This window comes from Tenrec ecaudatus, chromosome 3 (genome assembly GCF_050624435.1).
Source record: "Tenrec ecaudatus isolate mTenEca1 chromosome 3, mTenEca1.hap1, whole genome shotgun sequence".
NCBI lineage: Eukaryota > Metazoa > Chordata > Mammalia > Afrosoricida > Tenrecidae > Tenrec > Tenrec ecaudatus.
In genome coordinates this window covers 91,225,817-91,249,851 of record NC_134532.1, presented here as the reverse complement: position 1 = coordinate 91,249,851, position 24,035 = coordinate 91,225,817, and positions in this window count along the sequence as shown.

Here is a 24,035-nt window from a genome sequence, read left to right as displayed (position 1 = left end):
CATATCTTATTACCAAGGGCACATGAGGGAGGGGGGAAAGGGGAGGGAGGGGGAAAAAAGAGGACCTGATGCAAGGGGCTTAAGTGGAGAGCAAATGCCTTGAGAATGATTGGGGCAGGGAATGTATGGATGTGCTTTATACAATTGATGTATGTATATGTATGGATTGTGATAAGAGTTGTATGAGTCCCTAATAAAATGTAAAAAAAGAAAAGAGGAGAAAAAAATGATTAGGGCAAAGACTGTACAGATGTGCTTTATACAATTGATGTATGTATATGTATGAACTGTGATAAGAATTGTATGAGCCCCAATAAGTTGTTAAAAGAAAAAAGAAAAAAAGAGAAAAAAATGCAATACTTTATCATTTGATATGGCTTTTGACCCATTTTACAGTGTTTTAAATTTTGAATATTTCTACTTTCCTTTTGATTTGCACTATTCTATATTTTGTCTGGTTATTGTGGCTGAGATTTTTCTGTTCATTCCTGCTTGTGTTTTCCATGATTTTCTGTATATGAGAACCAGGATAGGTAAATCTACAGAGACAGCAACTGGATAAATCATTACTTGTGGGCATGCCAGTGGAGGTTTCAGGGAACCGGGAAGCAAACAATGAATATGAAAAGAAAAAAAATGTGCTGAAATTTTATTGATGATTACACAGTTCTTCTCAATAAGATTGAACAAATTTGTATGATATGTGAATTTGATTTGCCATTGTGATAGGAAGGTTTTTTGTGTCAACCTGGCCAATAAACACATGTGGGATTAATTGAAAGGCAGAGAGATAAATGGCTCTGTGAGCCTTGCCTGTCTTGTCTCTTACTCTTTGATGATCAGACAGGTATGCTGGTTCTCTGCCTCAATTTTCAAACTAGTGGGAGACCTAATCCATGGACTGTGTTGCTGTAGTTTGAGGTCCCTTCAAGACCTGCTTTGCCACGCTACTGGAGTATACATCACTTGAGCTGGGGACAGTTGGACCCTACCATTGGGCTGACCAATGGTGACCTGCCTTGCTGTTTGCTGCCTGTGGCCTGATTGCCTGAATTGCTCTACAGAGGGCTCAGCTGTCTGCCTCCTTGACTTGGACCCATCCGTCCATGTGAGCTGAAAGACTGCCAATGTATTGACCGTCTCACGGAAGTGAGTTGCACTGAGCCATTTGTACTGTACTGTAAACTAATTAGCTGTTTATTTCTTATGTTGTATATATCTATCTATATAAATATACATAAAATCATGTGTACTGGTTTTGTTTCTCTAGAGAACGCTATCTAACATAATATGCCATATAAACTAGTTTTTAATTGCAGAAAATAGTGACAACATTATAACAGCTCCAATGGTCTACTTATATGTATCCTGTTTTATTCTGAGGTCTTCTACATTTTTTCCTTGGATATAATGCTTTTCAATTTTATGTATTTTTATTTACTACATATTATATTTCCATTGTATACTGAGTTCTATTTAAAAATGAAAATAACGAAGTAACCTCTTCTAAAATGTTCATTACATCCATTATCAGATTCAGAACAGATAAATAAAATAACACACAAACTTGAATCAATGGCTTCTTTACACCAGGAAGCAAACCTATTATGCTATTTTATCATGTCTTATGCTCCATCAGCTCATTATTTAAATATTTTTTCAAGGCAAAAAAAAACTTTGACCAGAGAACATTTACCAAAGCCGTGAACACATGTTCACGGTCTTTGACTTAAATATCATGTGTGTACTCTCTCAGAAACTTTGGTATATCATTATTGACTTACATAAATCTTGTACATGTAGCATGTATTGGCATAGAAATTCATACTCTACAAAGCATTTTCATATGCTTTTCAATTAATCCTCAAAACAAGCATCACTGGACCAATTCAATGGGTTAAAGTATCCAAATAGTCATTGCGTTCTCACCCAGAGGCGATCATTCTTTCTAGTAAAAACATGATCACCTCCTTAGCAGTATTATCACATTTGGAAATATCAACTCCACACTATATATTATGCATTTCTGTTTGGGACAATGTACTTTGAAAATGACTAGAATTTTAATTCATTGAAACTCAGACTTATTCATTATTATTATGAATTAAGCTTGGTTTTTGTTTTTATAATTCTGGAAGCACATATATATTGTCTTCTCATGTGTATGTGTGCATACATATATATATGAAAATATAGGTATATATATTCATTTATACACATACACACATGTATTCCAGAGAATTTCTGTCATACCCATTAAAACATTGCTGAAATTTGTGTTTACTGTACATCAAGCATATAGAAAACACACACACACACACAGACGTTTTCTGTGGAGAATAATTAAACAAAAATTTTGTTCGTTTAGGATGAGATGAAAATTTGCATAAAAGTCACTTTCTTTTCAAAAAACAGAACAAAATGTTCCTTTAAAAAATTAAATGGTTAAATGTATGCTTTTGAAATTTTTCTGCTTGAGGAGGTTCTTCTTGCTTCACTGTTGCCCTAGGATTCTCCTCTCTTTGAATTTTTTAACAGTCTTTTGTCCATTCTCAAATACTGCTATACTTAATGACATTGGTCATTCCATCTTCCATCCAAGTCCCTCCATCATTGGTCTCCACAATGACCCTTCCTTCTCCCTAATGGCTCTCTGCATCTTAGATTTTCGAACCACAAGCTGTCCAGTGTCTGCTTTCTCTTTGCACTTTAACTTGTAACAGAACCATCCACATATCTTGGAGTCTATTAATGACACCTTTTCTAATGACATATCTTTTTATGAAGGTATTTTTCTGAATTAGATTTTAGCATTTCACTCTTCTGCTCTAGATGCAATCAGACATCCACAAATGCTAATCTCTCTCTCTGTCCTAACTCTTACCAACCCATAAAAGCAGGGAGCAAGGTATTTTATAAAAGTAGTTCATGGATCCTGACCATATTTCAGCAGCAGGATAATCAATAATATGAGAAATGCAGTGTCTGTGGGAAGAGCGACCTAGCACAGTGTAATAGTAGGCTAGTTAAAAATACTAGAACCTGCAACAGTAGTGAGCTTTCTCTATATTGCTAGTAGATCCATTCTTCAGAAGGTGTTGCCCACGTCATTTTATTTTAGCACTTCTCCTGAAGGTGTCAAGTAACATTATTAAACAAATATACAAACTGTAAGGTATTGGCATGGAATATGGACTTGAAGCATTATATTTGAGTTCAGGGTCTCTGAAAAAAATACTCATGTCTGCCTGAAGTATCTGTCATAAGAATATCATCAAAAATGTTGATGCTGTCAACTACCATTTTGAACCTGTGCAAAGCATTAACTCTGGTATGGGAAGACCCATATTTTAGCCTTCTTTGCTCTCACATGTATTTAGCGCTGATGTTGCAAATAAAGTACGTATTTTGCCTCCAAAAACAATAAGTGACCATATTCTGCGCCTTCTCTTCTCCTCTTGAGGACACCTCTGATTGCATCTAACCTGCCAGCCAAAAATGGACTTAAAAACAAGAGATTTCATTTGGCCAGAAGAACAAAGAACAATTGTTTCTGTTAAGCAGTGAAGTTCCTAATGTAGCCAAGGGTTAGAGCAAAGAATCCTCATAAAGGAAGAAGGGAAAAACTCTCCGTGCTGTCAGCACTGTCAGGGACCAAAGCCATACTCCAGTGTCTGACCTATGACCCTCAGAGCGGAGAAATATTTCTTCCTCCATAAAGTGAGTGTTATTTGATTAAATGAATGTTTCTCTAATAAATAGCATACTAAAGGTCTTTCAAAACACTCCGAATAACTCTCTTATCTGAAGCCAAATAAAAGATATATTGGCAAAAACAAAACTTTCATCCAAATTAATAATGTCTTTATATATCCCTGTCCAGATCTGCATTGGCTCAAGGACTGGGAGGCATTTCCCCAGAAACCACGCTCTAACCAATGAGTTTTTCTATTACAAAGGTTGTCCTTTCTGCCTCCCTTCACAGGCAACATGTTTGAGTGTGTTTGTCCTATTGTGCATGAACAACACTCTGTGATATTCATTAGTCCATCAAACAAGAACAGATTATTTCCATGTCATTAGAAAGGCACTTTGAGTCTCATTTAAAATGAAAAAAAAATGTGATTAACTTTAGTGCAGTGAATACATCCAACCCTCCCCAGAGTACATTTGTCCCTCTCTTCATGCAGTTTCATCTGATATATTCATCCCTTTTTTGAAATGTTGTATATTGACAATGATTAAAAATAGAACTGCTCCAAAAATGGCACTAGTAAAATGTTGTTAGTAAAATTAATAGGTAGATCACCTTCAGGGCACAATCTCCGACATAAAATTCTTGCTAAACTGATACCAAGAGACCTTCTTCTTTGTAGGAGAATCAGATAGGCATATAAATATGTGGGTCATAAGAATGTCAATGAATGAGAATTCCAGAATTTTTCGTTTTTCCCATGCTGAATATGTACATAGGACAAAAGGCAATTGTTTACACATGGTATGTAATCTGTTAATATGGGTCTTGTAGCCACAAATCCATTTTGTGATCTCTTAGAATTCCGGACTCTAGGCCTGACCTATGATCCCAATTTGGAGGAAGTTCTATGTTCCAGGATTAAACTAAGGTTAAGTTCTGACCTTCATAGAGGGTGTGAATCAGTTTTATTTCCTTGGAGTCATCTTTCATATTTCTTTGCTGGAGGGTATGAATTAAGACACTGGTCTTTATTTTCCTTGGGGTTAGGCCTGGCTAAAAGACAATTACTAAACCTGGATCAAAGCCATTTCTCAATTTATAAGAGCCCTCTGGGACCCAGAAAGAAATGCCAGTCCAAGTGGCAGAGCATGTCCAAGATCTCTGTCTGCGTGGCACAGGCTAGCAAGAACTAATGTGCCAAAGATTTTACCATGGAAACTATGGGACAGAGCAAGAGGAGCAGCCCTGAGATTACGGGGCTATGAGGTAGAGTGATGGTCTGGCTTCCTAGACCATTGACACAAAGGCCATGTGACTGATGGGCTAAGGACCAGAGAGAGATTTGACTGCTGGCTGAGGAGACGTGACTGCTAATATTGTTGTGGACCAATTTCAGTATGCTTTCTCTTTACTAATTCTGACTCATAATAGCCCATTGACTTCCCTAAAGAACTCTTTTAATTATGAGTATTGGCTGTGAGTTCTGTGTGACCATCAATGAATTACTGAGCCCAAAATACAAGTAGAGTGCTGTGGGAGGAATGATTGGTGTCAGAGTGGGGGTGAAGAAGAATGGAGGGTGAAATCTTGTGTGACCCCGGCTTTGTAGCAATAGGGTAGACATAGGAGGTCAGATATGGTCAGGTCGCCCGAGAAATTTATTTTGCAACTTAGAACAGGAGGATTAATTAGGAAATTTAATGATCTAAAATTAAAATTAAATTGTATAAAATTAAGTGATCTAAAATTAGGAAAGATGTGCATCAGAGTTTTACAACTTTATCATATTTATTCAATCTATAGGCTGAGCAAATAATTCAAGAAGCTGGACATGAAGAGGAATGAGGCTTCAGGATGAGAGGTAAAGGAAGGCTTATCAATATCTTTCAACATACAGACAACACAATCTTTCTCACTCAAAGTGAGGAGGACTTGAAGCACCTGCTGATGAACGTCAAGGGTGGTAGCTTTCAGTATCAATTACAACGCGGTGTAAAGAAAAGCAAAACCCTTACAACTAGAAAGAAAATACTGAAGGTGTCAGTATGGAATCAGCAGTCAAGAAATCAAACCACACATTGCATTGGGAAATCTTCTGCCTAAGATTTCTTCAAAAACTTAAGAAGCAAAGGAGTCACTTTGGGGGCTAAGGTGTGCCAGACCCAAGCCATGGTATCTTCCATTGCCTAACCTGCGTGGGAAAGCTGCACAATCAATAAAGAAAACCAGAGGATACCTGACACATTTGAATCATGCTGTTGACAAAGACGATGGAACATACAATGGACTGTCAGAAGACCAAACAAATCTATCAGAGAGAGAGAGAGAGAGAGAGAGAGAGAGAGAGAGAGAGAGAGAGAGAGAGAGAGAGAGAGAGAGAGAGAGAGAGAGAGAGAACATTCAGGATGCTCATTGGGTGCAAGGATTGCAAGACTTGGCCTCAAGTACATTGGACATGTTTTCAAGAAAGACTAGTCTCTGGGAAATCATATCATGTTTGTGAAAATAAAGGGTCAACATAGACACAAACCCTGCATTGGCACAAATTCTTCATTGACACGATGGCTGCAACTATGTGTTCATCTATGTCCGTGACAATTATGGAGACAACACAGGACTGGAAAATGTTTCTTCCTTTTGTACATGGGGTCACTGTGAGTCTGATAATTTTTAACAGCACCTAACATCATTTGACAGATGAATACAAAATTTAATAGGAATTATAGCTGCCACTTTTTATCATCAAAATGAACCAATTACTCCCTCAGATCAAGAGACATAGAACTGATCACTCTAGTATCAACTCTGGTACTCTATAAGTTAACTTGCAGAACCCAGAAATCTAACTCAGAAGAACTGGTCCATGTGAAAAGGGCCTGAGATGGGTATTCCTGATGTATGGTTGTTGACATAGGACAAAACTTTCTAAGAAATACACATAGCAGAATATGAAAACTTTTGAATGCATACGGAGCAGTGTACTTCAAGTAAATGAAATTGTGGGCGTTGAAAGTCTCTAACTTGTGACTTAGGCAGCCAGTTGAACACTTTTGCTGGTCTAGTTGGTTTCAGGGAGTGACAAACCTAAATTACATATAGGAGGCAACAACTAGATGTGTTGCTGGCTCACAGGATTACAAAGACTACAAATTGAAAATCTGTAAGTAAAACAGACTGAAGCATTTTGCTGCCTTAAAAGAGTCAGAGGTCAGGCAACAAGAAGATTCCAGGATTGAGAGAGCATGAAAGAGTCTATTTATATATTTAAGGCGAGGCAAACTCCAAGAAAACCTTCCTTTCCACTGCTTCATTAATAACATCAGATTAGATCATAGAAGTTATTGGATTATCTTACATTATGAAATAACTATTAGTCCAGTGCCTGCCAAACTACTTTTTATTACATATCACAAAACCATAGTCACAGTTTGAAATCATTGATAAAGGATGCATCCTTTATCATTATATTATCTGCTGGTCACAGTTATGAGGGCTTCTGTTTTCTATACATTGAGCTAAAGTCCACACCAAAGACTCTAGGTTTTGAACTTTATCACTAAATACATCAAGTCCTCACCTGTGATTTCTGTCCTACAGGTTATTAATGAGATGGACAGCCAAACTGGGTGTTCTGTAATTTTTCATATAGCCCAGCTTCTCAAATTATTTATTCATCACATAAATAGAATAAATATGGTGAAACACACATTCTCTGACTTTAAGTTGAGCACTATCCCCTTTTTTATCTGAAGAATTCCTTCTCAGTCTATCTCAAGGTTCTACATCATCATAATGAAGGTTTTGAAATTCTTATCTCTCACAATGTTATCCATAGTTTGTGACTAAATCACAGTCCAAGATATACTGAACAAAATACAAGAAACACATCTCTTTTGCTATTTTCTGCTTTAAGCAAAGATGTCAGGCATCATCGATGATACATCCTATTCTGAATCTGACTTGAATGTATCTCACTTCTCTGCCAATGTACTGATGTCACTACTAAAGTAATAATGTTTGCGAATGCAAACTGATGTCACTACTAAAGTAATAATGTTTGTGAATGCCCACATTGTTTGGCCACCATTCTTTACAATGGGTACAAATGCGGACAGCTTCTAGTTTGCTGCCCAGGGCGCGGTCTTCCAATTTTTTTACAAGTGAGTGCTTCCAGAACTGGATCAGTTTTCTGAAACATTTCAGTCAGTATTTTATAATTCCCTAGGACCTTGTTTTTCACCAAGGTACTCAGGTTCTTGTTAAGTGCCATCCAGTTACTTCAGTCTCATAAGGACCCCACGCCCAAGAGAACACGATACCACCTGGTACTCCATCATCTTCACAATTGTTCTCACGTTTGAGCTCATTGGTGCAGCCATGGTGTCAATCCATCTTGTCAATGGCCCTTTTCTTGGTCATTGCCCCTCCACTTTACCAAGCATGCTGATAATTCTCCAAGGACTGGTCTCTTCTGCCTATAAGAGGAGGCACTAAAAAACAGATTTTTTTTCAAAGCTATGTATTTTAATTTATTACAAAACAATCTTATCATCTCCAAAGTCCTTTACATTGCACTTAATACATCTGTCAAATCTGTTGTTCCATTCTTGGAAATAGTTTTCAAATTCATCTGTTTGGATAGTTGACAGCATCTCCCTTGTTGTTTTTTTCTTCACTCTTCTATGACATCAAAATGCTGTCCTTTACTGTCCCTCTTTATTTCATTCATGGAAACAAAAAGAAGTCCCATAGAGTGAGATCAAGTGAGTAAGGTGCATAGGGCAAGAAATGCATGCTGTTTTTTTCAAAAACTGGTGCATTGAGATGACTACATGAGCTGGTGAATTGTTATAGTGGCAAAACTAGTCCCTGTCTGCCACAACCATGCCTTTATTTTTTTAACGAAAAATAAATAAAGTGATTTTAAAAATGCAATAGTTGGGCATACAATTAGAGGCCTGAACTTAAACCACAAAGCAGAATAAAGTCACAGCTGGAAAGTGGTTCTTTTGGTCTCCATCAAGAACATACTGACACTATGTAAAACAATTAGAGATTCCCCCAAAGAGGAGAGGTATAAAATAAATCACATGAAAAATTTAAAAGGAAAGTGAGGGTTAAGAGACTACAAAGATTGTGAGGAGTCCACACCAAAGATAATAGTTCTTATGAAAGACTTTAATTATTATACATATTTTGCTGGAGAAGTTATTTTAATTAATATGCAGATAAGACTGATATAACTATTGAAGCATTTTTAAATCAATAAAATCCTAGTTTGTATTTTGTTATAAAGATATATTGCCACAGGCTTCAAGAGATATTTTTAAAATCATTTTATTGGAGTCCTGTACAATTCTTATCACTATCCATACATACATCCATTGTGGCAAGAACGTATGTACATTTGTTGCCATCATCATTATCAAAATATTTGCCTTCCACTTGAGCCCTTAATATAAACTGCTCGTTTTCCCTCTCCTCACTCCCCTACCTCATGAACCCTTCATAATTCATAAATAGTTATTATTTTGTCATATGTTACACTGTCCAACGTCTCCTCCTGCACTCTTCTCTGCTGTCCCTCCCCGAGGGAGGAGGCTAAAAGTAGAGCCTTGTAATCAGTTCCCACTTTATCCCACGTTCCCTCCACACTCCAGGCATCGCCACTCTCACCACTGGTCTGGAGGAGTCATTCGTCCTGGATTCCCTGTTTCCAGTTGCTATCTGTACCAATGTACATCCTCTGGACTAGTCAGATTTGTAAGGTAGAATTGGAATCATGATAGTGGGGGATGAGGGAGAAACATTTAAGAACTAGAGAAAAGTTATATGTTTCTTCGTTGCTATCCTGCACCCTGATTGGCTAATCTGCTCCCCAAAACCCTTCAGTAAGGGGGTGTCTGGTTGACTGCTGATGGGCTTTGAGTCTCAACTCTGCGCTCACCCATTACTGATGGGCTTTGAGTCTCCACTCTGCACTCATACATTTACACTGATATGATTTTTTTGTTCCATGATGCTTGATACCTGGTCCCCTCAACAGCTCGTGGTCAAATAGGCTCATGTGTTTCTTCCATGTGGACTTTTTTGCTTCTGAACTAGATAGCCACTTAGTTAAATTTGAGCCTCCAAGACGTTATATCTTTTGATTGCCGGGAATCATCAGCTTTTTTCACCACATTTGCTTAAGTACACATTTCTCTTCATTGATCATATAAGGAAGGTGGGCATCCACTGATACGATTTTTAGTTCTTTGATGTCTGATAACTGGTCCCTTGTACACCTCGTGGTCAGACAGGTTGCTGTGCTTCTTCCATGTGAGCTTTTATTCTCAGCTAGAAGGCTGCTTGTTTATCTTCACGCCTTTAAGACTCCAGGCGTATGTCTTTTGATAGCCGGGAACCATCAGCTTTCTTCATCGCATTTGCTTATGCACACATTTTTCTTCCGCAATTATGTCTGGAAGGTGTGCATCCTGGAATGCCAATTTAATAGAACAACGTGTTGTTGCATTAAGTGCTTGAGTGGAGGCCCAATGTCCATCTACTGCCTTAATACTAAACCTATAAATATATGCACATAGATCTGTTTCCCCACACTCTTATATAAATATATTGACAAATGTACATTCCAGTCTTCAGACCCCTGTAAATACTCTTTGTCACCTAGTTCTTTCCTCTATTCCCCTTTACTTTCCTCTTGTCCCACTATCATGCTCAGCCTTCACTTGGGTTTCAGTAATTTCTCTCAGTTACCTTGCCCTTGCTGAATCCCTACCAGGCCTCTCACACCCTCCTTGCCACGGGTTTGGATCACTTGTTCCTCCCCTATCCCTGGGTTGGTCAGCACCACCTTCTTACCTCCTCCCCCCTCTCATGTTTCCCCCCCCCCGGAACTATCGGTCCCATTGTTTTCTCCTTCCAGACTGTTCATCCAGTCTACTTTATCTGGATAGATCTGTAAAGATAATAATATGCACCAAAAATCAAGCCTTAGCAAGATAGGTAGTGGATGCAAACACAATGTTGACAACAAAGGAAACCACTTACTCATAGAAGAATAAATTAATTACAAGAAAAAAATTTAGAGAGAAAGAAAAACCTGTAAATAGATCAAGGTCTATTTTTTTATCTCTAGGCGTGTCCTTTAGTCAGGTCCCATAGGGTACCATGCTTTGGCCCCAGAGTCTGTCCTTTGTATTCCCTCAGGGGCTCCCAGCAGTTGCTTTGCTGCACACTTTCAGTGGTTTGCCTCGATGTCACAGGTTCAGTCTGGTCCAGTCCAGACACTGAGTCTCCAGTGCTGTGCCCCTTAGGGCCCTGGGCCATCAAGGGTCGGTGTGTCTCATAGTGGGATCAGCCATATTGTCCATTCTGGACATTGGCTGTTCAGAGCAGGGATATCGTCCTCCAGACGGGATGGGCCAGGGTGTGCTCCGCTCTCTCTTCCTATCCCTCCATTTGCTCTGACCAGGCATGCCCCTCTCCCCTAGCTACAGCTTCAGTGTCATCCTCTCAAGTAAATTCTTCTGGGGTGAGTGGTGGTTGTCCACGTAGCTGGTATGGGGGCCATCCCTCAAGCCCTTCCACTGGCTCCCCACTCCTTTCCAGTACACTGCATTCGTCTGGCACTGACTTTATATCTGGTCCCTCTTTCCCTCTGGAGACAAAGAATACCCTCCCCTTGGGTGGGTCAGTGTCCTATGCCCCCATCACACGTCTTTTGTTTTCTTTCCCCTTTCCTTCCTCAATCCCCTTTTTAGTTGGCTACCATATGTACCCCTGGATTTGGTTTGGCCCCTGCCATACTACCTAGACCTCACCCCTGGAGTGTTTGTATACAGTAGCTTTTTCCCTGTGCCCCTTTTGCATTTACCTTTCTGTTCTCTCTTTTATATATATATATATATATATATATATATATATATATATATATATATATATATATATATATATAAACTTACCTCTGTGGAATCATGTTATACTTGTCCTTTTGTGCTTGACTTACTTCACTTAGCATAATTTCCTCCAGTTCTTCATGCGATCATCACTGCTTTTTAGCGAAGCATAGTACTCCATTGTATGTATGTACCATAGTTTTTTAATCCATTCATCTGTTGATGGGAATTTGGATTGTTTTCAACTCCTTGCGATTGTGAACTATGCTGCAATGAATATTGAAGCACAGATGTCTGGCCGTGGTTTGCTTCTTGCCTCTTCTGGGTATATGCCCAGTACTGGGATTGCAGGGTCATATGGTAACTCAATTTCAATCTGCTTGAGAAATCGAAAACTCCATTTCCATAGTGGCTGTACATACCTACAGGTCCACCAGCAGTGGATGAGAGTTCCTATCTCACCACAGCCCCTATAACACTTGCTTTTTGATTTTTTGACTTGGGCTCTCTTTGAGGGTTTTAGGTGGTATCTCATAGTTTTTTGATTTGCATTTCTCTTATGGCTAATGATCGGGAACATTTCCCCATATGGTTATTGGCCATTCGGATATCAGACTCTGTGAAACTTCTGTTCAGGTCCTTTACCCACCTCCTCAGTGGGCAAATAGTTTTTCTTTTATTGTAAGCTTGCAAAGTACTGTAGATTTTAGTAATAAGGCATTTGTCTGATGTGTCATTGCTAAAGATGTTTTCCCAGTTGGTGGACTCTCTTATTACTCTCTTGGTGAATTTTTTTGATGTACACTGGGTGTCTTATCTTCAGTATATACCACTTGATTCTTTGTAACTCTTCTGTATTTGTATCCGTCCCTATTTCTGATAGCCTATGTATTCCCTGTGCCAAGGTTCTAAGGTTTTTCCCAATTCCTTCGTAAATGGCCCTAATTATTTGGGATTTTATCTCAAGGTCTGTGATCCACCTTGAGTTTATTCTGGTCTTGCTTCATTTTTCTGCAGATAGATATCCATTTCTTCCAGCCCCATTTATTGAACATAGCATCTGTTTCCCATTTAATATTTTTAGGGCCCTTAACAAAGATCAGTTGCTTGGATGCTGATGTTTTTATTTATGGCTCTTCAGCTCTTTTCCATTGGTCTGAATAGCTGTCATTATGCCAGTACCACACTGTTTTGACTACTGTGGCCATATAGTACGTGTTAAAATCAGGTAAAGCAAGACCTCCCACTTTGTCCTTCTTCTTGAAGAGTTCTCTGTTAATTCTGGGTTTCTTCCCTATCCATATGAAGTTGGTAATCTCTTTTTTCCAATTCTTTGAAGAAGGATGGTGATATTCGTATGGGGATAGCATTGAACTTATCTAGTGCCTTGCGCAGTACTTACATCATTACTATATTGAGTACAATCCATGAGCTTTGGATATTCTTCCATTTGTTGAGGTCACTCTTGATTTCTTAAAGTAGTGTTTTATAATTTTCCTCACACAAACCTTTCATTTTTTTTAGTCAGGTATACCCCTAGGTATTTCAATTTGTGCCTGGCTATTGTAAAGGTTACTACCTTTTTAATCATCTCTTCTATGATCTTGTCTGATGTGTAGAGCAGTCCAATAGACTTTTGTTTGTTCATTTTGTATCCTGCCACTCTGCCATATTCCTCTATTGCTTCCAACACTCCGCTTGTGGAGTTTAAGGGATCTTTGATATATCAATCATATCATCTGCAAATAATGATAATTTCACCTCTTCGTTCCCCATCTGAATAATTTTAATAGCTTTCCTTTGTCTTATGTTGTTAGATAAGACCTCCATTACCTTGTTAAATAGGAGTGGGGAAAAGATGGATCCTTGTCTGGTCCCCTTTTTCAGTGGAATTGTTTTCATTTTTTCTCCATTAACTACCATGTTAACTATTGGTTTGTCATATATGGCTTGTATAATATTGAGACATTTTCCTTCTATTCCTATCTTCTTGAGTGTCTTAAACAGGAATGCATGTTGGATGTTGTCGAATGTTTTTTCCGCGTCTTTAGATATTATCATGTGGTTCTTATCATTTTTCTTGCAAATGTGGTGAATAATGCTGATGGTCTTTTGTATGTTGAACCATCCCTGCATCCCTGGTATGAATTCCAATAGGTCATGATGAATTATTATTTTAATACGCTTTTGTATTCTATTGGCCAGTATTGTGTGAAGGATTTTTGCATCAATGTTCATTAGGGAAATTGGTCTATATTTCTCAATTATCGTGGCATCTTTGCCTGCTACAGGTATCAAAGTTATACTAGCTTAATAGAAAGAGCTTGGGAGTTTTCCGGTTTTATCTATGTTCTGGAAGAGTTTGTATAGGATTGGTGTCAGTTCTTCTCTGAATGTTTGGTAGAATTCTCCTGTGAAGCCATCTGGCCTAGGGGAATTTTTGTTGGTAATTCCTTGATTACATTGTCTATTTCTTCTATTGTATCCATCAGGGATAGTCTAGAGAGGGATTGTGTTTCCAAATATTTGTCCATGTCTTCCACACTGTTGATTAGAATATAGACCTTCATAGTACTGTGTAATTATCCTTTTGATTTAATTGGTGTCGATGTAATGTCCCATGTTTCATCCCTTATCTTGGCAAATGTTGTTTGTTCCTTCCTTTCTTTGTTTAGGTTTGCCAGAGGTCTATCAATTCTGTTAATTCTTTCAAAGAACCAACTTTTAGCGGCATTAATATTTTCCATAATTTTCTTGTTTTCCCTCTCCTTTATCTCTGCTCTGATTTTAATTACATCTATCCTCTTGCTATTAGTGGGGTTGTTCTGTTAACTCTGCTCTAATTGGTGTGTTTTGTGTCAGTATTTCATCCACGAGTCTCTCTCCTTTTTTAATGTGTGCATGTATTGCTTTCAGCCTTCTTCTGATTAAAGCCTTTGTTGTATCCCACAGGTTTTGGTGCGTCATGTTTTTGTTCTCATTGGTTTCTAAAAACTTCCTGATTTCATCTCTGATCTAGGTCAACACCTACTCCTTTTGCAAAATATGAAACTATACATCCTCCAATTGTTTGCCCTTGTTTTCTTCACTGTCCTTATATTAATTTCCAGTTTTATTGTGCAATGATCGGAGAGAGATGTCTGGAGAACATCTATGTGCTTGAATTTACTCAAGTTCAACTTGTGTCCCAGCATGTGATCTATTTTTGAATATGTGCCATGTGGATTTGAGAAGAATGTGAATTTTTGTACAAATAGGTGGAAAGCTCTGAAAATATCTACCAAGTCAATTCATCCAATTGTGCTATTTAGATCTGTAGCCTCCTTGTTGAATTTCTTTCGCAATGATCTGTCTTTTTCAGATAGTGGTGTATTACAGTCACCAACTATAATTGTTGAGCCTGTGATCACTTTTTTCATCTTTTGGAGTGTTTGATATACAAATTTCGCAGGCCTCTTTTAGGTGCATATATGTTTATTATGCTCACTGGTCCTTGGTCTATTATTCCCTTAAGCATTGTATAATGGCCCTCCTTGTCTTGTTATGGGATGTATCTTGAAGTCAATTTGGTGAGATATTAAGATTGCTACCCCTGCTTTTTATGCATTACCATTTGCTTGGTACATTTTTCTCCAGCCTTTAATTCTCAACCTGTTTTTGTCTCCTGGAGGCAGCAGATCGATGGGTTACATTTCCTGAGCCTGTGTGTTACCTTCTGCTTTTTAATGCCTGGGTTCATGCCATTGATATTTAATGTTATTATATCCATCTGTGAACTCTGTGATGTCATCTTGCACTTTTTGTGTTGGATATTTTCCTATCTACCTATCTTTTGCGCTTGTTTTGTGTGTGGTTTTTATTTGCCTTCTTTCCACTATTGAGATGATGCTATCCTGGGGGCTATTTCCTCTTTGTCGTCCTATGGGTGGAGTTGTTCTATGTGATGGTCTATTATTTGCCCTCGGTGAGTGTTCATCTTCTGCCTATACTGAATCGGCAAGGATCTTTTTGTAGGTTTGGGTTTCTTTTTATGTATTCTTTGAGGTTGTCCCTGTCTGGGAAGACACTTACTACTCCATCGATCTTAAAGATAATTTGGCTGGGTAAAGCAATATTGGGTTTGCGTTGGTTTCCTGCAATTTTTGGAATATATTACTTCATTCCCTCTTCTTCATCATCATTTCCGCTGATAGATCTGAACATACACTTATCAGGGTACCTTTAGACGTGACTGTTTGCTTTTCCTAACTGCTTTTATGGTCTTCTCCTTTTCCTCATAGTTGGATAATTTGACGATTATGTGTCTTGGTGATTTCTTCTTGGGATTCAGTCTGGGTGGTGTTCTATCAGCCTCTTGAATGGTTGCTTGATTTTCATTTATTACGCTGGGGATGTTTTCCTCTAAGTATTCCCTTCCTATTTTCAATGTTGACTTCTTTGTTGTGTCTTGTTCTGGTAGTCCAATTATTCTAATATTGCTCCTTTTCATAGCTTCAGATATAACTCTCAGATTTTCTTCAGTTTCTTTGATTGTCTTATTTGATTGCTTTTCCAATTTTATGAGGTCTGCATGGTTATCCTCTAGGTTGCTGGTGTGATTCTCTGCTTCCTCAAGCCTCTTAGAAGCTTTGTCAATTTATTACTGGATTTTTTTTTTATTTCATCCCCTTTGCTCTTGTATTTCCCTTTGGGGTTTTGCCTTTATCTCTTCTATCATTTCATATTTTTCTGGAATGCTTCCTTCATACCCTTTATGACTACTAGCAGCAGTTTGAAAATTTCTTTTTGTGGCAGGTCAGTATCTGCTTCTTCAATACCCATCATTAGGTTCATGACTTCTTCTGACATTCTTTTCTGTTTATCCTGCTTTTTTTGTTGAAGCTTTTAGAACTGGTTACTCTTTACGTGTTGTTTTAGAGGACCCTGGAGCCATCTTCCTGAGTCGAAGAACGCTGGGCTCTCTCGGGGGGGTGGGGTGGTTATGAGTACTTCTATGAACTACCTGCCAGTAGCTGTACTGAGGAGTCAGGATATCGCTATATCGTCTGGGGTTTCACACTTATCTAGATTCCAGTATTCCATTACTTGGAATGTGTGTTGGATATTCCTCTCATGTGACACTGGTTGAGTTGTTGTGGGCCCACGATGACATCGCTTCCTTGGCCAATCTCTAAGTAGGCTTCACAGTTCTTGGAGCAACTCGGGTGGCCTGTGATGTTTTTCTCTGCAACTGAAGTGCTGAGGAGGTCATGCAGGTATATCCTTCTTTGTATAGAGCTCTGTAGCTGGCAGAGGGATTACCATAGACAGAGAGATTGCCTTGGAGTTTGGGTAGATGTTCCTGCAGTAGCGTGGAGCCCCACAAGTGAGGGTCAGGCATTTCCCCCAGTCACTTGCAGGTCCTCAGGATTTAGGCTAGGGAACCCCCCACTTTTTGTAGGGGAGAACCACCTATTGCTTGGTGGTGGAAGTCTACCAGTGTGAATTCTCCAGTTGCTTGCCAAGTCAATAAATGCAGGTGGGAGCTCCCCCATTGGACCTTCAGAGTGCCCCTATGCAGAGAGGAGTGGCATGGAGGCTGATAGTTCCTTATTACAGGAAAGAGTGAAAGGAGAGGAAAAAGAGAGAAAGAGGAATACACAGACTGGAGCAATAATGCCAAGCAAAAGGACACTCACTCACACACACACAACTGAAATGCACAAAGCAAAAAAAAAAGTGAAAACAATTTAAAAAAAGAAAACAACTAAAAAGGAGAACTAAATCTGCTGAGACTGTCATAGGAAATAGAGAAGAGCTGAAAGAAGAGGAGAAAAGAAGAAAACGTGAAAAAAGAACACAAAGAATGAAAAAAGAGAAAAGGAAGGAGAAGAGAAAATTGTTTAAATAGTTAAAGAAATAGCTGACCCCATGCTGTGCTGTGTGTAGTACTTATTTGTCCTGTGTGAAGCACTGTCTTAGGCTTTAGGCTGCCGACTGGGAGGACAGGGTTGCTCTAGACAGAGTATAGGGGTTGGGAACCAGCAGTGGCATATGAAAGGAATGATAAGGAGCAGAGAGAATCATACAAGCAGAGAGAGAAGCCATGAGAACAAAGACAGAAAGAGGAAAGAAAAAAAGAGAATAAAGAGAAAGAAGAGGGGGGAAAAAACCCTACTGTGTTCATTAATATTGGATGTGATGGTTAAGAGGGAGGAGAGAGAGAAGGAGGAAATTAAGAATAAAGAGAAAGGTGATCCCAGGTTGCTTGAATGTGAGGCTAAAGGGATTTAGACCCTGTCCCACAATTGCAAGCTGGTGTGCCGTTTTAATGCCGGGACACAGTGGTGCTGGGCAGCATTGCCCTAGTTGACGAGATGGCCTTAAATGTCTGACAGAGGTTTCCTCAGCAGCACAGCATGGTGTAGATCTTTGTCCCAGCTGCCTTGTATGTTGTACACAAGGCAGTTTCAACTGCTATTTTGGTTGATTTGCCCTAAGCGGGGGTAGTGACCTGGAAGCCAGTGGTGGCACATGATAGGAGAGAGTGGAAGAGAAGGGGGAGAAAGAGGGAAAAAGAAAAGAAAGTGGGAAAAAGAAGAGAGAACAAAAACCCAACACGAACCTCAGCTCGTTGAGACTGACTGAGGTGGGAAAGATAGAAGGGCTTGTGAATCGTTACAGAAGAAATAGAGAAGTAGGTAAGGAGATAACTTAAAAAAATTATTCTCATAATGTGTTCCGATTTGGGGGCTGTCCGGCTGAACCCCAGAGGGGGGAGATCCAGCTTATCAGGGGGGTTGTTTCCTTCTTGGCCAGTTGGAACTAAATTCACTTCCTGGACTCCCGACTTTCCACCTATTTTCTCCCACACCGCAATCTGCCTGAGGTAATACCCGCAGTCACCACTCCCCAGGCCATGAGTTCAAGGAAGCCAACCATGTGGAGAATTCCAGCGTGGGGTTCCCTGGTGTCTGGGATCCTGTCCCTTCTTGGGTGTCCGCCTGCAAAAATCGCTACTCCCAGCGAGGGTGCAGCCGGTGCTGCAGGCTGGCCAAAGCTAGAGAGCTTTAGAGCGTTCTTGGTTTGCTTTGTGAGTGGAAATCTCACGCAAAAAGGGGTTCAGGAGAGACTCTGGTACTCTAGTTCTAATTTCAGGACTCTACCTCCCAATTTTCTGGTCTGGCAGCAGTACCTCCGAAAGGGTGAGTCTTGTCAGGTTGCCATTTTCCCCCAACCTCCCCAACCATGTCTTTTTTGTAGTACAGTATTGCTCTATCTTTTCAGAATCTCTAAATAGAAAGCTTGATTAACAGTCTGACCGGGTCAGGAAGTTGATGGATATCCAGAAGGAGGTTTATCATCAATTGACATTTCACCATTTTTGAAATGAGAAAACCCCTTGAGTACTTGAGTTTTTCCCATATCACTGTCTTTGTTAGCTGTAATCAACATTACAACAGTTTCTGCAGCATTCTTCTCAAGTGTGAAACAAAATTTCACAACCATATGGTCTTCTACTAAATCAGCCATCACAAAAAAAAATGAGGGTTGAGATAAACTACTCTTATGAAAAAGATTTACTGTGATCAGAGTAAATTTTGAACCTTCCCAGGTGTCGCCCCTGGGTGCACTAACTCAGAGTGAGTTGTTCAATGCTCATATAGCAGAAAAAAATGTGTACTAGAAAAGCTCTGCTCCACCCAACAGAATTCAGGTTTTGGGGGGAGTTACCTCTTCATATACCTAAGGTATGTAAGATGAAGTATCCTTGCCCCTAAGGAACATTCCGGTAATACGTCTTATAAGACTGATATATTTGATCTGACAGTAGTCCGTGGTATTTTCAATATTCTTCATCAGCACGATTATTCTTCACCCTCATTTAATGTCAAATTTTCATATATATATTGAAAATACCATGACTTGGGTCAGGTATACCTTAGACCTCAAAGTAACATCCTTGTTTTTCAACACTGTAAGTGTCTTTATAATAGCTTTGATTTCTTTTGTAAATATTGTTGATTTTAGATACTATGCTACTTTTTGAAATTGATGGCCTCCAAACAACTATTTTTGGTATATTTACTTTGTATATTCCTTCCACGTTATTTGATGTTTTCTGCATCCTCCCCCAACACCCACCCCCATAAATCCTGTAATACGGCATATCCCAGTTTCAATATTTCTTTACTTCTTTCAGGTAGAGTAATACTGAACATTTTCTTCCTTTCTTGCTTTCTAAATTCCAGGTCTTAAAATATTTCATTGCTTTTTCTAGCTTCCCTCTGAAAATTTCTGTTCTGGTCTTTTATTTCATTGGTTGTTGTTTTTTTTTTTAGTAGCTTTAGCTTCCTATTTTTCAAGTGCACATTTCAGAGTATCTTCTGAAATTCACTTGGTCTTTTATTTCTTTCATATCTTTTTAATGACATTTTTCATTTTTGTGTCTGATATTCTTGATGTTATCCCATAGCTTCTGTCAGCCTTCTGTCAGCCTTTAATGAGTCAAATCTTTTCTTGAAATTGTCTCTAAATTCAGGTGGAATGGACTCAAGGCTATATTTTGGCCCTTGTGAACTTGTTTTAATCTTCTTCAGCTTAAATTAAACTTGCATGTGAAAATATGATATTCTGTCCCAGATTGGTTCCTGGTCTCATTTGGGCTGATGATGTTAAATTTCACCAACATCTTTCCGCCCAGATATAGTTGATTAGTTTCCTATATACTATATCTATTGAGTTCCACACTTAAAGTAACTGTTTATTCTATAAAAAAAAGGTTATTTGCAATAAGTAAGTCATTGGTCTTACACAATTGAATCATGTTATTTCCAGCATAATTTGTATCTCCAAGGCCATATTTTCCAAAAAGTGGTCCTTACTTTGTATTTTCAACATTTGCATTTCAATCACCAGTAACTTTCTTTTTTATTAAATCATTTCATTGGGGTCTTGTACAACTCTTATATCTATACATACATCCATTGTGTCAAGCACATTTGTACATTTGTTGCCATCATCATTCTCAAAACATTTGCTTTCTACTTGAGCCCCTGATCTCAGCTCCTCATGTCTACTTTTCTCCCCACTCTCCCTCCCTCCTGGGCCCTTGATAATTTATAAATTGTTATTGTTTTGTCATATCTTACACTGTCCGACGTCTCCCTTCACCCACTTTTCTCTTATCCATCTCCCTGGGAGGAGGTTATATGTAGATCCTTATAATCGGTTCCCCCTTTTTTCTCTACCTTCCCACCACCCTCCCGGTAACGTCACTCTCATCACTGGTCCTTAAGGGATCATCTGTCCTGGAATCCTTGTATCAGATATCAGAGAACAAAAAACCATATCAGTGAGTACCCACCTTCCCAATATGATCACTGAAGACAAATGTGTGCATAAGCAAATGTGAAGAAAGCTGATGGTGCCCAGCTATCAAAAGATATAGTGTCTGGTGTCTTAAAGGCTTGAAGATAAACAATCAGCCATCTAGCTCAGAACCAACAATGCCCACATGGAAGAAGCACACCAGCCTGTGTGACCACGAGGTGTTGAAGGGATCAGGTAATAGGCATCAAAGAACAAAAAAATCATATATTATAAATGAGGATGAGTTGAGAGTGGTGACCCAAAACCCATCTGTAGGCAACTAGACACTCCCTTACAAATGGGTCATGGGTAGGACACCAGTAACTTTCAATGCATTGACTTTTCAATTTTTTATCATTGGCTTTGGTGTTTTGTGTGCAATTTAGAATATTTATATTAACTCATATTTATCAAAACACATGGTAATTACTTGATCACAGACACCATGTATTTTAAAATAGATTTGAAATGCAGTTTTTGATCATGTATGAAATGCTATTCCTTTTCAACTTTTTATTACTAGCATTGTTAACCATGCATATGAGTGTCCAATTCAAAATGACCTGTATCAATAAATTTAGCATCTTTGTGCATTGCATTTAGATTTTTGCAATTTCCAACTTGTCTAAAACTCTGTGTTCCATACCATGAGACTATGCTACATGAATTTAGAGACTATCCCAATAGCAGATTTTACAAATTTAACTCTAATGATAGAGACTAAGTGAATTATGGCAGGATATCAAGAAGGTAATTAAAGTGAGAGGAAGAAAACTGTAATATGGATTCAGAGGAGATATTGCAATCTTCTCTTGGATATAAAAAATTAAGATTGCTAGAAGTAATGATATAATGGAATTGAACAGAAAAATTCTGAGAGCAACTGGAAAAGACAATATTGAATATCATTACAAAATGTGAAAATATCTGGAATCAGAAAAGCAACAAGTTAAAAAAAATGCTCTCTACTTGAAGGAACTGAAGCATATCTCTACTTGAAAAAACTGAGGAAGAATTCAATACCGAGTCTACAATATGAAAGAGTTCTATGGGAAAAATATGGAACAATAAGGGAAGTTCAAAGAAATGAAAGGATTAGTAAACTGCAGTAAATTAATATGGCCTTTCTAGCCATAGTTCTTTATGTAATTTGTTATAATTCGGGAATCTGTTCCTATAAATATAACCCCATATTGGAGGGAGTTCTATGCTACATATGGACAGAATTATGAATGGTATTCAGCCCTTACTTTAGTAGAAGATATGGACCAAGTCACACCCTTTGTTTCTTTGGGATATTGTCGCTAACAGACAAAAAACACACCTACCTCAAAGCCATTTCTCTGTGTATAAGAGCCAGCCTGTACACAGAGAAAGCGCCCAAACCACAAGAAGGTCATGGTCCAGATCTCTGTTTGCGGAGGTGGAATCCAAAAGCAGAGGCACCAGAGACTGTAGCAGGAGGAGCAAAGAACAGAATAAAGGGGCTGTTCTGAGACTCAAGGCCAAGGCATGTACACCAGAGAAAGAAGAGAGGAACAATGTCAAGGCCATGGAACTGTGAGGCCAAGCAGGTGGACATTCATGTCTGCAGGCAGAGACCAAGGGGCCATGTAACCGAGAAGCTGAGAACCGCTGACTGAGGAGAAGTGTTGTGGACTCATAACTGTATACTTACTGTTTACTGAACTTGATTTGTTCTTCTGTTAATTCTCCTCAGAAACCCCCTTATTTGTGAGTATTATCTTGAAGTTAAACGAGCAGCTATCCAGCAGGGAAGCAAATAAGCCCACATGGAAGAAGCACACCCAGCCTGTGTGATCATGAGGTGCCAACACGATAAGGTATCAAAAGATACAAAAGAACAACTATATCAAGGTGAATGACAGAGTTTAGAGTAGAGACCCAAAGCGCATCTGTAGACAACTGGATCTCACCCCCAATAAAGGTTATAAGGAAGGGATGATTCAACCAAGGTGCAGTATAGCACTGACAAAACACACATCATTCTTCTAGTTCATGAATGCTTCCTGACCCCATTACCATCACCAAGATCTACCTTACGAATCTGGCTAGACCAGAAGACACACATTGGTACAGATAAGAGCTCTCTACACATGGAATCCAGGACAGATAAACCCCTCAGGGACAGTAGTGGGAGTAGTGATATCATGAGGGTAGGGGTGACCTGGGAGGGGGAGGAGATAGAAAGGGGGAAACCATCAAAAGGTTTTATATAGAGAACCCCTGAAGGAAATGAATAACAGAAATGTGAGTAGAGGGAGACAACTGACAGTGTAAGATACAAAATAATATTAATAATATATAATTGATCAAGGATTCATGAGGGTGGGGGAGGGAGGGGAAAAAGAGGAGCTTATAGCAGGGGCTCAAGTAGAAAATGTTTTGGAAATGATGGCAATATATGTACAAATACACTTGCTACAATTGATATATGGAATGTTATAAGAGCTGCAAGAACCCCCAATAAAGTTATTTTAGAAGAAGAAGACAGCGAACTCAGTAAAGAGTAGAAAATAGTACAAAATAAATTAAAATAAAATCTTGTAAAGCAAGGGTGTTACTTTGAGAACTAAGGTGCACCTGACAAACTATGGTATTTTCAGTAGCCTCTCATGCATGTGAAAGTAAGACATTGACTAAAGAAGTCCCAAAAAATAAATAAATGCATTTTAACTATAATGATGACAAAAATATGGAAAGTACCATGGACTGCCGAAAGAACAAACAGTTATGCTCTGACAAGGGGGTAGCCAGGGGATTTCTTAGAGAGAAGATGACAAGACTTGCGCCCCATGTCCTTTGGAAGTGTTATTAGGAGAGACGAGTTCTTGGCAATAGACATTGTGCTTGGTGAAGTGGAAGGGCCGGGGAAAAAAAAGAAGGCCCTCCTCCAGATGTGACGCAATGGCTCCAACAATGGGCACAAACAGAAGAACAATTGTGAAGATATGCATGAATGGATGGAGTTTCTTTCTGTGGTACATATGGTCATTATAAGTTGACACTTAAGAACAACAACACCGATAGGATTACTTTATGCCCCATGGGGATGATTTATAATG